Source organism: Aedes aegypti, chromosome 3 (assembly GCF_002204515.2).
Source record: "Aedes aegypti strain LVP_AGWG chromosome 3, AaegL5.0 Primary Assembly, whole genome shotgun sequence".
In the NCBI taxonomy this organism is placed as follows: domain Eukaryota; kingdom Metazoa; phylum Arthropoda; class Insecta; order Diptera; family Culicidae; genus Aedes; species Aedes aegypti.
In genome coordinates this window covers 34,769,159-34,779,315 of record NC_035109.1, presented here as the reverse complement: position 1 = coordinate 34,779,315, position 10,157 = coordinate 34,769,159, and positions in this window count along the sequence as shown.

Below are 10,157 nucleotides of genomic sequence, written 5' to 3'. Positions count from 1 at the left end.
TACAAAAACAATATAACGTATTGTAACAGTAACATTCAATATATTGGAAATACAATACAGTATATGTAAAATGACAATACAATTACAGTACAATATATTGTTTTGAACAGTTCACTGTATGGTATATGAGATTTTTGCAATATAATGTATGGGTGGTTAAGTATCGTAACAATACAAATATAGATATTTTCTCATACAAACATTTTGAAAATACAATACGATATAATGTTCATGTATTGTCTTGATTAGCAATTCGTGTATTGTTGTACAATACAAAAACAATTCAACGAACTGTATCATGGTTGCATTCGTCGTTACAGCTAATGTCAAGTGACTTCTAAAAACTACTTATTAGACCTGTTCACATTTGAAAAAATGTCTGGAAATGTACCGGTCAAGCAGTATTCAGAATTGTCATGCCAAGAACAATGTCTGGTCAAATTTTCAGCTCATTTGATAAAGATTTCAGTATGCTTCAAGTTAAAAATGTGTTTTTGGGCTAATTTCAAAGTTTGAAAAATCATAACTAGCATGTGGAAAGTCAAAACCACTTGCTATTACCACTATTTGAAAGCTTATTCTATTCTGTTAAAGTTTGTCGAACACGCTAATAAGATTAAATTGAGTTTTAACATTGTTTGATCCAAATTTGTTCTCCACAGTACCTAGAAATTACAGTTTTCTCAATATACATGGTATATAAATCACCCATTGACATTATTTTTTCAGGCCCTAGTCAACGAGAATCAAACATAATACATTTATGAATTCATTGACCATGAACAGTTTACATGTTGCTTAAGGCAATAAATTACAATAAATGCCCAAAGATCGAACACCGCGTCGCAACCTGATGATAGTTAAATCATGCATGACACATGCACCGAAAACGAATGAATTGAACAAGTTAGCATTGCTTTTTCTTTCCGAATGATGATTTTTTTGATCGCATTTCACTGATCATTTAGAACGATTTGAAAACAATCATTATCATCGACTGAGAAAAGGCAGTGCTAACGTGTTCATTTTTTGTGTTCTTTGAGGCTCACGGTGGTGCTCTTGGCTCACCCACAGTGGATTTACAAATGTGCTTCATAATTACCTATTTTTTACAATTTATTTTCGTAAGGTAAATGATAACTTTGAATGGGATTGACTTTAAGGTGTGCATAGTCATCATGTCTGGAAATTAAAAATCAGAAATTTTCATACAGGCATGCTTTTCAGTAAAAACACTTCGCGAAAAACAGAGATTTTCAAGAACCTCGAGATACAAACCTCAACCAAACTATGTCAAAACTTGCTCCAATCTTAAAATCGTGTTCGGCAAAAGTTCGTTGAATTCGATGAACTAATATGTAGAGGTATTTCCGATAAAATGTAATGTTTCGTTCGATAGTTATGATTTTTAAAAGCTTGAAAATAACCCAAAAACACATAATTGATTTGAAGCACACCTAAATTTACTCTAAATTGAGTGAAATTTTGGCCAGAAGTTCATTTCGCAATGAAAAATCAAAGTATTAGTTGACTGGGGAGTTTCCAGACATTTTTGAAAATATGAATAGGTCTACTACTTATATTAAATTTTTGAATATTTTTCACCCAACATTTCTTACTTTCTGAACTTGTTATGTTTATTTCTTTCAGCAAAGCTACATAGAAAAAAGCAACAGTTGTTTTACGCGAAAATAGGAATTTGACAATAGGACAAATAGGAAACAGACAAAACCTCTAGCGCTTTAGGAGTGCATTTTTTCGGGTTGGTGTCAAAGGAGACTTATCTTGAATTTGTTTGTTCTTCAATTTGATGACAAAAGTTAGTTGGAAATTTCGCCGCATAGGTGGCGCTGCGATGCAAACTTTTTTGTTTTGCGTCCTAGAGCTTTCGCGTCTTCGGCAATGTTTTAGAACGTGTAAAAATACGACAAGTTGTCGAAGACACCAAAGTTCTAGGACTTCAAATAACAAAGTTATAGTAATAAATGTGTAAATCACTTAAATTTTACTGTTTTTCTACTTTTTACGTCAAAACCGTAAAATGTTGAATTTTAAACACCATGCGTTGCCTAATTTCGATAACATGCATTAACTGTATGAAAAAAAATGTCATTTTTATAAAAAAATATTTGAATTTTTGAACAAATTATTGTAAAAATATCATAATTTTTAACATAATTTTACTCAAAAAGTTGCAAGATTTTGCAAAAACTTATCAATGTTCCGAAATACGCTATACTTCATCTACCAAATGTCAAAGTTTTCCGGATGTATATTTTGATATATTTGAGATATCTGAATTCAAAATAACCACCTTTTTCATATAAATAGAATAGACTTATTATTAATTTTATCATTATACTACAAGACACATTGCGTCAGTCAAGTTTTATTAATCAAATACTTCTTGTTAGTCAGGTGTTTCAGTATCTAGATATTTTCATATTGTTGTTTGGCTCTTTTTTCATTTCCAGCAACTGTCTAATTAGAACCTCGGTGTGGCCTTCTATGATTCATTTTTTACATCCTGTTATGACCGTGTCGAGACAGTTATCTATGATATAAATCACAATTTACAAATCACAAGTATTAAAATAAAAGTATTTGATTAACAAATCTTAACTGACGCAATGTGTCAAAAATCTTGTAGTATAATGATAAAATCAATGATAAGTCCATTATATTTATATGAAGAGATGATTATTTTGAATTTAAATATCTCAAATATATCAAAATATACATTCGGCAAACTTTGACATTTGGTAGATGAAATATAGCGTATTTCGGAACATTGATAAGTTTTTGCAAAAACTTGCAACTTTTTGAGTAAAGTTATGTTAACAATTCTCGCATGACTTGTGATCTCGCCCTAAAAGCCATTGGTAACCGAGTATGTAGCTACTTGTTTCTAAACAAATGAATGGACCAGGATGAAAACTATCACCACTGGAGATAGAGGAGGATCTTCTCTTCATCGTAGCATTGTTTAATAACGTGTAAATCCATTCGTTTGCTCAATAACAACAAGCTACACACTCGGTTACCAATGGCTTTTAGGGCGAGTTCACAAGTTATGCGAGAATTATGATATTTTTACAATAATTTGTTCAAAAATTCAAATATTTTTTATAAAAATGAAATTTTTTTTCATACAGTTAATGCATGTTATCAAAATAAGGCGACGAATGGTTTTTAAAATGAAACATTTTACGATTTTGACGTAAAAAGTAGAAAAAACGTAAAATTTAAGTGATTCACACATTTATTACTATAACTTTGCTATTTGAAGTCCTAGAACTTTGGTGTCTTCGACAACTTGTCGTATTTTTACACGTTCTAAAACATTGCCGAAGACGTGAAAACTCTAGGACGCAAAACAAAAAAGTTTGCATCGCAGCGCCACCTATGCGGCGAAATTTCCAACTAATTTTTATCATTAAATTGAAGAACAAACAAATTCAAGATAAGTCCCTTTTGACACCAACCCGAAAAAATGCATTACTTAAGCTCTAGAGGTTTTGTCTGGCTAAATTCTACTCTTGGCCCAGTGTGCAATGTCTGGTGAAATTTTCAACTAATTTGATAAAGATTTCAGTATGCTTCAAGTTAAAAAGGTGTTTTAGGGCTATGTTGTGGGGCCCAGATAGCCGTAGCGGTAAACGCGCAGCTATTCAGCACGACCAAGCTGAGGGTCGTGGGTTCGAATCCCACCGGTCGAGGATCTTTTCGGGTTGGAAATTTTCTCGACTTTCCAGGGCATAGAGTATCTTCGTACCTGCCACACGATCTACGCATGCAAAAATGGTCATTGGCATAGTAAGCTCTCAGTTAATAACTGTGGAAGTGCTCATAAGAACATTAAGCTGAGAAGCACGCTTTGTCCCAGTGGGGACGTAACGCCAGAAAGAAGGCTATGTTCAAGCTTTGAAAAATCATAACTAGCATGTGGAAAATCAAAACCACTTGCTATTACCATTATTTGAAAGCTTATTCTATTCTGTTAAAGTTTGTCAAATACGCAAACAAGATAAATTTGAGTTTAAACATTGTTTAATCATGATTTGTTCTCCACAGTACCCAAAAATCATAGTTTTCTGAATTTCTATGGTAGAAAAAACACACATTGACATTAGTTTTTCAGACCCTAGTCAACAGGAATCGAACGAAATAAATCTATGAATTCATTACCCGTTAACAGCTTACATGTTGCTTTAGGCAATAAATTACAAAAAATGCCCAAAGATCGAACACCGCATCCAATGAATGAATAGGGTCCTAAAGCCCTGTCCCGATTTTAGTGCCAAACGCTTAAGCACAGACAAACAGACGTAACACTTAGAACAAATTTCTTTAAAATCCATCGCCCAGTTTACACCATCATCATCTGGTGAGCATGTTGCACGAAAAGGTGTTTCGTGCAACAAGACCGGCAGATGGCGGTAGTGTGAAACGTCAAACGCGAAGAAAAACGATGCGCGCGCCTCTGGTTGTGAGATTTGTAACATAGCGAATTTGAAATGATCGTTAAATGTGTGGCTAAATATTTGCCACATGAATGTGCAAAGTATTTGTTCACGGCAACTTAGTAAGTTCAATGAGTTCACTTCCTGTTTTCACAACGGAAAAGTTGATTTGATTTGTTTGACTTAGACATGGTTGACTAACGATATTTCTGATGATACTATCGCTGTAGAAGGTTTCAAATTGATTAGAAATGATCGCAACTATGGCAGAGGGGGAGGTGTTTGTCTTTATTTTAGAAGTAATCTAAACTGCAAAAAAGTTTCTGCTTCAGATTTATTTGTGGGGCTGGGTGATGCCTGTAATACTGAATTTTTGTTTGTCGAAGTATCAACAGGGGCTGACAAGTTTTTGCTTGGAATTTTCTACAATCCTCCACGTGTCGACTGCTGTGAACTTATTTTTCAACAGTTGAGTGATCATATCTTAAAGTACAAAAATATTGTTTTAATAGGCGATTTCAACATGAACGTTAAGAAGGATTCTCCAATAGTCAATCGTTTTTGTAGTGTGCTTGATCATTTCGGGTTTACATGCGTTGGAAATGAGCCAACTCATTATTATTCTGGCGGAAGTTCTCAAATAGATTTGATGTTCACAAACGATCCTGAATTTATTCTCAATTTCAACCAAGTGTCCGGACCTGGATTCTCGGCTCATGATATAATATTTTCTTCCTTAAACGTAGCTCGATCATGTTTCAGTAGCGCAGTATTTTTTCGTGATTACAAACACATAAATTTTGAATCTCTAAATCACACTTTAACTACAATTGATTGGTCAGCTCTTTACTCTATCAATGATTCTAATTTAGCTTTAGACTATTTCAATCAAGTAGTTTTATCACTTTTTGATCATTTCGTACCTCTTCGTTCTAGTAAGCTTGTCAGACATAATAAATGGTTCAACAATGACATTTCTAGAGCAATGGTAGAGCGAGATTTAGCGTATCGTGTTTGGAAGCGGACTAAAGGTCAAGAAGAACACGCAGAGAAAACAATTTTAAAATCAAATATATTCTGTATCATTACAACAATATATCTGTATTGTTTGCCGGCTTATAATTGCCTTTTATTGTTTCAACAACAACTCGTAATTTGGTTTAAAAATATTTATTGTTGAATTTGACAGCTGGGTTTACTGTGGAGCAACAACATTAATTTTTGATTCAACTCTTTTTTTCTTTTGAAACAACAATTTTTTGTATTGAAATAAAACCTATCGTTTTTTAAACAAATAACAATGTTTTTTGATGTGATAATGTTTTTGTTTGAAATAAAAACTCATTTTTGTTGGTCCCTGATACGAACGCGCTGTTAATTAAATCAATCAATGTAGTTACAGTAGACGGAATTAGCAATCATTATGTACATGAATCATTTGTGCGTCATTGGGCTTTTGAAAACTACTATCAGCGCGCCGCATGGCATTTTCTTGTCACTTTATGTTTAGTTTATCATCCCTACAGTAAGGGTACGTACAAAGTAAGTAAGCAGACACGAATAATCATTAAGAAAATAAAGACCCAAAATCGATAATAATAGAGCGACCCAAAGATGCGGTCGTAAATCTTGGCGACGATGAGTCGTTGATAGTTAAGAAAATAGAATTGCGATAAGCAGACTGAGAAAGTAAAATTGCCGGGTACAGATGCAAGTGCGTCATGGCACAGTAAGACCCAGGCAGAAAATTGTAGTATATAAGACCTTAGGTAAGAAATAAAGTCAGTTCTTAGCTTCATCTCATGTGAGTCGGTCCTTGAAATCCGAAAGCACCATAACACACTTCCTCTTGTCAATGTTCGGTTCGACCCAAACATTTTGGTGGCTCCAGAGAGGAAAACTAGTTAACTCATTATCGGAAGTGTCGCGACGTTGATGGTGTTGTCGGCGCCCAAAGATCGACAAGTGTACGGGATTTATCGTGAGTGAAATTAGAACTCCGGCAGTAAATCTGTCGTTATAAAGTGAAAAGTAAAAGTGAGAAACCTCATAAGTCGCTGAGCCGCAGATGGTTGCAAGAAGTGAGAACTGAGAAGAGTTCTGAAACGTGATAAAAAAAAAAAAATTGACTTCTTAAGACGCCGTGTCGCAGAAGTAAGGAACAATCCAGAGTGCCCAAGCGAAATATAGTGCTAGTTGTTAAATCAGAAACAGTGATTTAAAGACAAAGTAAATAATGACAGAAGCAAAAGTGTTTAGATTTGTGGACAATAAAAAAGGAAATTGCCGTTTGTGTGAGGAGACCGATAAGAAAGACAACATGGTATCCTGCGACGATTGTGATAGGTGGTTTCACCTGTCATGTGTGAACCTCTTAAGAAGGCCAACGGAGGAGGAGAAATTTCTTTGTCGAAAGTGTGAGTATCTGGAAAACGAAAGAGTGGGCTTATTGAATTTCAAGAAGAAGTTTGATATAGCAAATCAACTGAATGAGTCGCTGAAGCTTCAGCAGGATGTAGCAAACCGCCGTGAAGGAGAGATCAATCTAAGTGCAAGAAGGCAGGCGTTAATTAAGCTTCCAAAATTCAATGGCGCAGCTCGTGATTGGCCCAAATTTATTAGTATTTTCAACGATACTACCGCCGAGGGCCAATTCACAAATCTTGAAAACTTATCAAGATTAGAAGAAGCTCTGTATGGCGACGCAGCCAAGAGCGTGTCAAATTTAATGATTGGGGCTGCAAATGTACCTAAAATATTGAAACGTCTTGAGGATGTTTTTGGAAGGCCGGAGACTATTTATCAACAATTATTGCATGAGTTGATCAAGACTTTAAACTATGCAAAGGTACATATAGTTGATATAGCAAAAGCATTGGACGATCTAGTTACGACAATGGAAACATTGAATAAACCGGAGTTCTTACGCGATTATCGATTGATAACCGATATCGTGACAAAGCTTCCGTTCAACCTGCAAATAACATGGACGGAAGCACTGCAAAGAAACACTTCGCAACCAACTTTGCAGGATTTGAACAAATGGCTGCAAGCACACGCTAAGACAATGCGATTGTTAGCAGCTCCCACGCGAAAGGAACATAAAACAAGGATCAATGTTCATAACAATTCGCCCAAAATACAATGCAACATTTGTAAGAACGATCACCAAACTTACAAATGCAATGTATTAAAAAATCTCAATGTTGAACAAAGACAACAACGCGTTCAACAATTGGGATTATGTTATTCGTGTCTGAATAAAGGGCATGGCAGTAAGTTCTGCCGGAACAAACGTGAATGCAAGATTAACGGTTGTAGAGGAACACACAATCGTCTGCTACACAAAGGAGAAAAGCCGAAGGAAAATCAAGATGCTGCCGCTGAAAAATCTAATCATCATAGCAGTAAAAAATCAACAGTATTATATCAGATTTTACCCGTCACCTTGCAAAATGGAAAGCAAGTTCTGGAAACATTTGCTTTCCTTGATCCCGGATCTTCGTTGACTCTACTGGACAAATCAGCCGCGGATAAACTTGGCCTTCAAGGACGTTCGGAGCCCTTGGAGATGACGTGGACACAAAACGTGTCGAAGGAAACGCCAAGTCAAAGAGTGCAGCTATGGATAAGCGGTCACAAAGGAAAACCATATTCAATGAAGGACGTCAGGACTATTGAAGACATCGAGCTGCCAAAACAAACGTTAGACGTACAGCGCATGAAGCGGGAGTTCCAGTATCTAGCAGATGTTCCAGTACAGAGCTACGTCAACGCCAAGCCGTTGATTTTAATTGGTATGGAACACGCCCACCTGTTATTGACAACTGAGAGAAGGATTGGCGACGAGGACTCCCCGATGGCAGCAAAGACGAAACTGGGTTGGCTGATTTTCGGCAAGGTATACAGAGGTGAGCCATCATATTCCTTTTGCATTAGAGAACGAGAGAGTAGCGATTTAAAATCATTTTTTGAAAAATTTAGTTCAACGGAAGACTTTGGTGTTAGGGCAGTAGAAAAATTACCTAAATCGCTTGCAGATGAGAGGGCTGATGCCATAATAAAAGAAACAATCAATTATGAAAATGGGCACTACTCGATAGGTTTGTTGTGGAAAACCGACACTGTCAATTTTCCCCCAAGTTATAATAATGCCCTTAAACGTTTAAGGATGTTGGAAAAAAAGTTAAGTAAGAACGCAGATGTTAAAATGTGGGCACTAAATTCATTCGATGGATTTATTAAAAAAGGATACGCCCGAAAACTTAGCTTAGAAGAAGTGTTAGAAAATCATCCGAACACCTATTATTTACCTCATTTCATTGTGACAAACAAAAATAAAATCCCGCCGAAATCCCGAATCGTTTTTGATGCAGCAGCTGCGATTCAAGGAGTTTCTTTTAATTCCGCTTTGCTTGCGGGTTCGGATACAGTAAAACCTTTATTCGGTGTTTTATTGAGATTCCGTGAGAATACAATTGCTGTCACTGGAGACATTCAAGAGATGTTTCAACAAGTGAAAATAATTAAGAAAGATCAGCATACACAAAGATATCTTTGGAGACAATGTGAGATTGACAGATCTCCAGATGTATATGTTATGGAATCTATGATTTTCGGTTCCACATGTTCACCTGCTTGTGCGCAAGCTGTTAAAAATCATAATGCACGGCTTTTTAAAAAGGATTTTCCAAAGGCTTCTGAGGCCTCAGAAGATAATTTCTATGTAGACGATTACTTGGACAGCTTCAATGAGGTGGAAGAAGCAGCTGAAGTCGTTCAGGGAGTTATAAACATACAACAGCATGCTGGATTCCATCTGAGAAATTTTATCACAAACTCACACGAGCTTGCCAAAACTATTCCTTCAGAAAGGCTACAAGATTCGGAAATTAAGTTATTAGAAAATAAAGAAATTCCAACTGATAAAGTTTTGGGGATCTATTGGAATACTAAAATGGATTTAATTGTATTTCAACTGAAACTTGACGTATTGGAAAAAACAATGACGAAGAGAGAAGTTCTTTCTTTCGTGATGAGCATGTATGATCCATTGGGATTAATTTCTAATTTTACAGTTCATGGTAGGATTATTTTGCAAAGATGGCATAAACAATCCTCTGATTGGGATAGTCACTTGCCAGAGGAATTATCTGCTTTATGGGATTCATGGATAAAGGCTCTTAATATTGCTTCGAACACACAGGTTCCAAGATGTATGTCGTTGAAAAATGCATTGATTTATGAATTGCATACCTTTGTGGATGCTTCTGAAGACGCATTCGCAGCAGTTATATATTTGAGAAGCGTGTCTGAAGATAAGGTTAATGTTGATTTAGTTTCAGCCAAGGCAAGAGTTGCCCCAATTAAAATGTTAACTATACCACGCTTAGAATTGCAAGCAGCGGTATTGGGAACAAGATTATTGGAGACAGTAAAGAAGGAATTACGCATTAAAATTACTAAATGTTTTATGTGGACAGACAGTGAAATTGTTCTAGCTTGGATAAACAGTCAACATAGGCGATACAAGATTTTTGTAGCTCATCGAGTTGCTGAGATTCTGGAAACAACTACAGCTGATCAGTGGAAATATGTCAAATCTGCTCAAAACCCCGCTGACAAAGGTACAAAAATTATTGATAGAACATCAATATGGCAACATGGACCTTCATTTTTACTTGATCCTGAAGA